Genomic DNA, 6,000 nt, shown 5'->3' on the forward strand with positions numbered 1-6,000 from the left:
CAATCTTCCCTGGTCACAGAACTAAGGTCTCGGTTCATCCTTTGAACTTCAATGTAAATGTTATGGCTATACCTCCCAAACAGAAGACTTTTAGGCTATGGGGCTCAGCCAGGAACCAGCTCCACTCTTGGACAAAACCCTCATACTTTCTCAATCGGCAGTCTTTATGTGTAGTTTCGCTATTGGGTTTTCTCCTTCACTCTAACACGTCTCCACCTGCAAAGTGCATGACTGTTCAGACACTAGAGGAAAGCTCAGGAAAGGAGAAGCACAGTATGGGGTAGAGCTGGGAGACCGTGAAGTTACTCGCACCCATGGATCAAGATGACACAACTAAAAAGTTGTCCAATGGTTGTTAGGCTAAGCCGTGCAATGAAATAGCTTTTTTAAAGACCCCTTCCAAGCAGTGCTTTGAAACTCATTAAAGCTCTGACAATCACCCAAAATCTCCTGCTCAGACTCCAGGATGAAAAATCAGAACTTGCAACAGGACTGGCAAACAAACCAGCTGGGAGCGCTGCATGTTCACTTAGCTTTTCTGTTTTTTTGGTTTTGTTCTGTTTTGTTTTTTATGATTCCATTTTTCTGTCTTAAACTCACTCTTCCTCTCTTCCTTTGCTTCCTTACTCTCCCCACTCCCACTCTGCCCCCCACTTCCTTTCCCATTGGCACCACTGCCGCTGGTACCAGACATCTGTACCCCACACACCCTGCACAGAAATAACCTTCAGGAGCAATTATGTGTGTGTGTGTGTGGAGAGGGGGAGGGTTTGGATTCCATCTGAGGAGGAGAGATCTGTTTAAAAGAACCTGGTTTCTGATCCTCCTGCAGTATCACTGAAGCAGGAGAAGGGAGGAAAAAAATTTTTTTTTTTTTTTTTGCTATAGAGCATGTGTATTCATCCTGGACAGACACAGAGAAAGAGAGACAAAGAGGGGGGAAATGAGAAATAACCCCTGGGGTGTGTGTGTGGCGGGAGGGGGGATGGCCATTCCATAGTCCTTTCTCCATTCTCTTGGGATTTAGGACATGCATATGCAAGCACCCAGAATGGTTTCTCAAGTCATCAGGTCTGGGATTGCAACCACACAGTCGCATGTGGGATCCAGTCACCTTAACCACCCTGGCAGCTGACTCAGGTAAATAATTTTGGAAGAAGAAAAATCTCTCTCTGTCACTCTCAGGAGGAAATAAAATTTAAAAATAAAGACATCCCCAAGACTAGTGGCTAAGGTAGCTGGATCTTACATGCCCAATGTGGTTTGGATCAAATGCTGGCCTTGGCAGTCTGAAAAACACACTGAGCGTATTTGCATGCATGTCCCAAATCCCAACAGGACAGAGAAATGAAGGAGAAAAAAATGCAGTACTACTATACCCCATGTGGGGGTACTTTCTCTTGCTCTCTCTCTCTCTCTTTCTCTGTCTCTCTTTTTAAGAGAGAGATTATTGCTACACGGTGTATGTACTCTCCAGAGAGATAGAAAGTGAGAAAGCACCTCCCCAGGGGGATAGCCATACCGCAGTCCCTTCTCCTCTGGTCTCCTCTCAGGATTTTGGACGTACACACACACACACACACACACACACACACACACACACACACACGCGCGCGCGCGCACGCACCCAGCGTGAGTTTTAAGCTGCCAGATCCAGGACTTAATACACGAAGTTCAACAATGTAACCATTACGCCATTTGCTGGACCCTCACTCTCTCTTTCTCATTCATATGCGTGCCCTCTGGCAATTAAAAAAATTAATTAATTTTTAAAAGGGAGAGCCAGCCAGGTGGCACAGCAATGAAATGCTGCTCAAGTGGTGCTGGACCCTTGTGGAAGATCCGAGGTTCAGTTCCCTGGCTGAACAGTTCATGCGGGTGTAGGAGCCCACAAGCCTGGCTGGCTGAGAAGGCTGCAAGGGAGATGGTGTTATGTGACCCGATTGGAGCAGCTTCTCTCAATCTTTCTGTCACTCTCGTGGGAAAAAAAAAGGAAATAACACTTTTTTTGAAGAAAGATCCTATCACACTTTACATTGGAGGGTTGTTTCATTACTTTTGATTTGAAAATCACCTACAGAAATTTTAATGAACTGACAAATGCTTAGAGAGCACCTACCATGGAGAAAAGGAAACGCCAGCATCACAATAAAAGTGATTTATCTAGGGCACCATTTTAAGGAAAGCTTCACGAATAGTCCCGGTGGAGTCCAGAACATGTTGCTGTACATTTCTGTGATTAAAGCCAAAGACTATTCTAATCTACGCAGGGGTTAACAGCAAAGGTTTGTGCCTTCCACTGACTTCTTTAACTCCCCCAACCTGGGTCTATAAAGAAGAGTCTGTTAGCAGAAGAGGGCAGGGAGAGACGAGATAAGAGACCAGATCACCACCCATTATCCCAGGCAAGTGTGGGAACAGAGTCTGGCTTTATCTTCCGACTGTTTCACAAAGATAAGTTAGCAGAGAATTTGGGGAGGCAAGAAGATAAAATCTGCATTTTAAGTAACTTATGTTTGTCTAGCCCAAAGGTTTGATCCCAAATATACTGCAGGGAAAGAACCAGTAGGTTTCACAGTCATCATCGGAATCATTATAGTTTTATAGATATGCATATAGCTACAATCGTGAAACTAGAAAGAAGTTGGTTTCCCAGTAATGTTACTCTGGTTACTCAGATGGATTTGGTAAAGTCATCAGCCAACTAGCAGTGTTTTGAGTGCTACAAAATGAAATCTCAAAGAACACCCAAGCAAACTCTGCTTTGGAATACTGAAGCACAAAACTGTTCCAAGTTGTGGCTCTTCCACTGTAAGATCACACTAAATTTATCAAACATCAGACTGCCCTTTTTTTTTTTTTTTTTTTTTGATGAGAAAAAAAAAAAGACTCCTGATTAAGTCAAATCTTACTCCTGGTAATTCTAGTTCATTTCAAACATGGCTTAAGTAGAGGTATTTAAGCTAAATTCTTTCAAAGAAAGAGAAACTATTAAGAGAAAATGCTAATAGCTATAATCACCTTTGAAAAAGCAACTAGGTAATCCCTTTGAAGAAAAAGAGGTTCAAATGGCTTTCAAGTTACAAAGAGAGGACTAGATACCTTTGATCCAAATTGCCCAACCAAGGGGCATGGGGCAGGCAAACCCACAAGACACTGGGCAGTCTCCCACCTGTGTCTTTGCTCAATGAAGAAAAGCAGATTCTGCTCAACCAGATGAAATTCCCAGTTCCCTTGGGGGTGGTCTGATGTCTCAGTTGCAGGTCTGAGTTAGGGCTCTTTTAGCTGGTGTCAGAGAACTGGGAGAAAAATGCAAAGTTCTAACAAAGTGAAAGCCAATAATCAGAGACTCTTTTCTAGCAGTTTTAGAAATCCTGGTTTCTTTCTTTTCTTTTTTGAAATTGCCAGAGAGTGTGTGTACTCACTAGAGAGAGAAAGAAAGAGGGAAAGGAAAACACAGAGAGACAGAGAGGAAGAGAGTTGGAAGAGAAAGCACCTCCCAGTGAAGAGCATTCACCTGCAATCCCTTCTCCACTTCTCCATCCTCTCAGGATTTGGGGCATGCACACACGTGCACCTGGCATGCTTTTCAAGCCATTGGGGCCAGGATTTTAACACAGTCTGCCACGTGGGATCTGGCTCTGTTAACCACTAGGCCAGGGGGTCAGTCTGGGAATCCTGGTTTCTGGCGCCTGCTTTCTGACTTGGCCTATTTTGTACCAATGACTCCGTTAGTGCCAACTTGGTGGTTGGTAGTTGAGAGGTGTTGAGCTGATATTTCTGGAATCCACAAAGCAATCATTACACTCACTAAGAGGAGTTCTCTTGGCTCTAATTTAGGTATACGAGTTCTTCCTCTTCTTGTACAGGTCCTCTCTAAGGTTTTATTATTTGGCCAGTCTGTGAGTTACTTATAAATGTATCCGCTAGTTGCAATGATTGGTTTTCTTCCAGAATCTTCTCAGCAAACTTCTAACCAATGAAAAGGTCTATTTTCTTTCTTTTCTTTTTTTCTTTTTTTATGTATTTTTCTAGAGGGTATATATGCTTGCTGGGGAAAGAGAAAGAGGGAAAGTGAGAAAACACCCCCCCCAAGGGAGATGGATTCACCACTATTCCCTCTTATTCCATTCTCCTGTCAGGATTCTGGGCACACATGCCCATGTGCCTGGCATGTCTACAAAGCCACTCAGTCTGGGACTCGAACCATGCAGTTGGCCATGTGGGATGCAGTCATCTATGAGGGACCCAGCAATTTCAAGGACCATGCCATCAGCTGGACCGAGCTATGCTTTTCAATATTGCTTATTCCACAGGTAAGGTCTGTAAACAGTCATCTGGGGTTATCATCAGAGAAGAAAGAGGAGAGAGCAAGCAAAGACACAAAGGTGAGGCAAATGTGTGGGAAAAAAAAAACAATGTGGGCAATACTACAATGGATTTGAGGTTTTTGCTATAGGGCGCGTGTGCTCGCCAGACAGACAGAGAGAGACAGAGAGACAGAAAGCGAGAAATCACCTCCGGGGGTGGGGGGGGGACGGCCATGCCGCAATCCCCTCTCCTCCATTCTCCTCTCGGGATCTTGGGCACGCACGCACACGTGTCCGGCGTGAGTTTTAAGCCACCGGGTCCAGGACACGAACCGCAGTCAACTACGTGGGAGTCCAGTGACATAGCCATTATGCTAACTGCTGGTCCCATTACAATGGATTTGAAAAACACCTGTGGGTAGTATGCCTGCTGGACTCAGGAGCCTCAGTCTCTATGGTATATCCATGGAAATGAATTACATAATTTTACTGTAATGTTATCGGCCTTTTCAAAGCCTGTTCTCTCTACTACTGTTATGATAATTCTGTCACTGTCACCTCCACGTTTTCCAAAAACAAGTTACAGGTCAGCCTGTCAGGGAACCTAAAAAAACTCCTTTCCTCCATTCTTCACCTCTCTCCAGGAGGCTTCTTTGTTGAAAGCACAGATCTGGGAAAGGAGGCCCAGAGACTCCTGCAGGCATTCTGACACGTTTGCATTGTTATTCTGCTTCTGTATTTGGTCCTCAGTACAGCAAAAATGCAATAGTAAAACAATCTAACAAAAAGAAAATCCTTTGAGTTATTTAAGAATCTTCTAGGAATAGATTCTTTAAAATGTTTTGAAGGAAAAAACTGGTATCCTCTCACGATCAATCTTCTAACAATGAGTATGTCCATCAGTACCTATCAGTGTTGCTTAATCATCCAGTCATGGGGTTGGGAGTCCCTGTAGATTCTTGCCTGTTATGGGAGCTGACTATGAACTGAAAGTATGTAATAAGTCATCTGAATAACATATTTTAGACAGTCTTAAAAGATTTTCAGTATTGGCTAAATATTTTTTTTTCTTGAGTACAAAAGTTAAATTCACAGGACCAGTAGTTGGCATAAGAATGGCTATGTCATTGCACTCCCACGTAGTTGACTGTAGTTCGAGTCCCAGACCCAGTGGCTTAAACTCACACTGGGCACATGTGCGTGCATGCCCAAGATCCCAAGAGGAGAATGGAGGAGAAGTGACTATGGTGTGACCATCCCCACTGGGGGGGTGATTTCTCATTTTCTGCCTCTCTGTCTCTCTCTGTCTGTCTGGCGCGTGCATGCACCCTATAGCAAACACAAAAACAAAAAAAGTTAGATTCACAAAGTTTTATTGATCCTTCTTTTTTTCCCCTAAGATAAAGTCATTTCCAGCCACTAAGGTGAGAGAAATTACTGCATTTGAGGTGGGAAAAGAAAGAAGAGAGAGGAATAAAAGATGGAGCTAATATCTGGGTATAAAAATGATGCTCTGAGATTCTGCCAAAAGCAAAAAACTAAATACAACAAACTTTAAAACTGAATTTTTCTACAGAATGAACCATGGAGTGAATTCACTTATGGACCCTGAAGTACAAACCAATTATGACCATGGGGCTTGTATAAAGATTAAAAAGAGAAAGTAAATTGCAATCCCCCTTATTGGGGG

The 6,000-nt window shown here is 43.4% G+C and overlaps 1 protein-coding gene across 1 annotated transcript in view; it reads right to left on the minus strand.

Moving 5' to 3' along the window:
• Window positions 1–6,000, minus strand: part of HUNK (hormonally up-regulated Neu-associated kinase) — a 149,099-nt gene that overhangs the window by 58,411 nt on the left and 84,688 nt on the right. The gene's annotated exons all lie outside the window — the stretch shown is intronic.

The sequence above is a fragment of the Tupaia chinensis genome, unplaced genomic scaffold, assembly GCF_000334495.1.
Source record: "Tupaia chinensis unplaced genomic scaffold, TupChi_1.0 Scaffold000443_1, whole genome shotgun sequence".
Taxonomy (NCBI): Eukaryota; Metazoa; Chordata; class Mammalia; order Scandentia; family Tupaiidae; genus Tupaia; species Tupaia belangeri.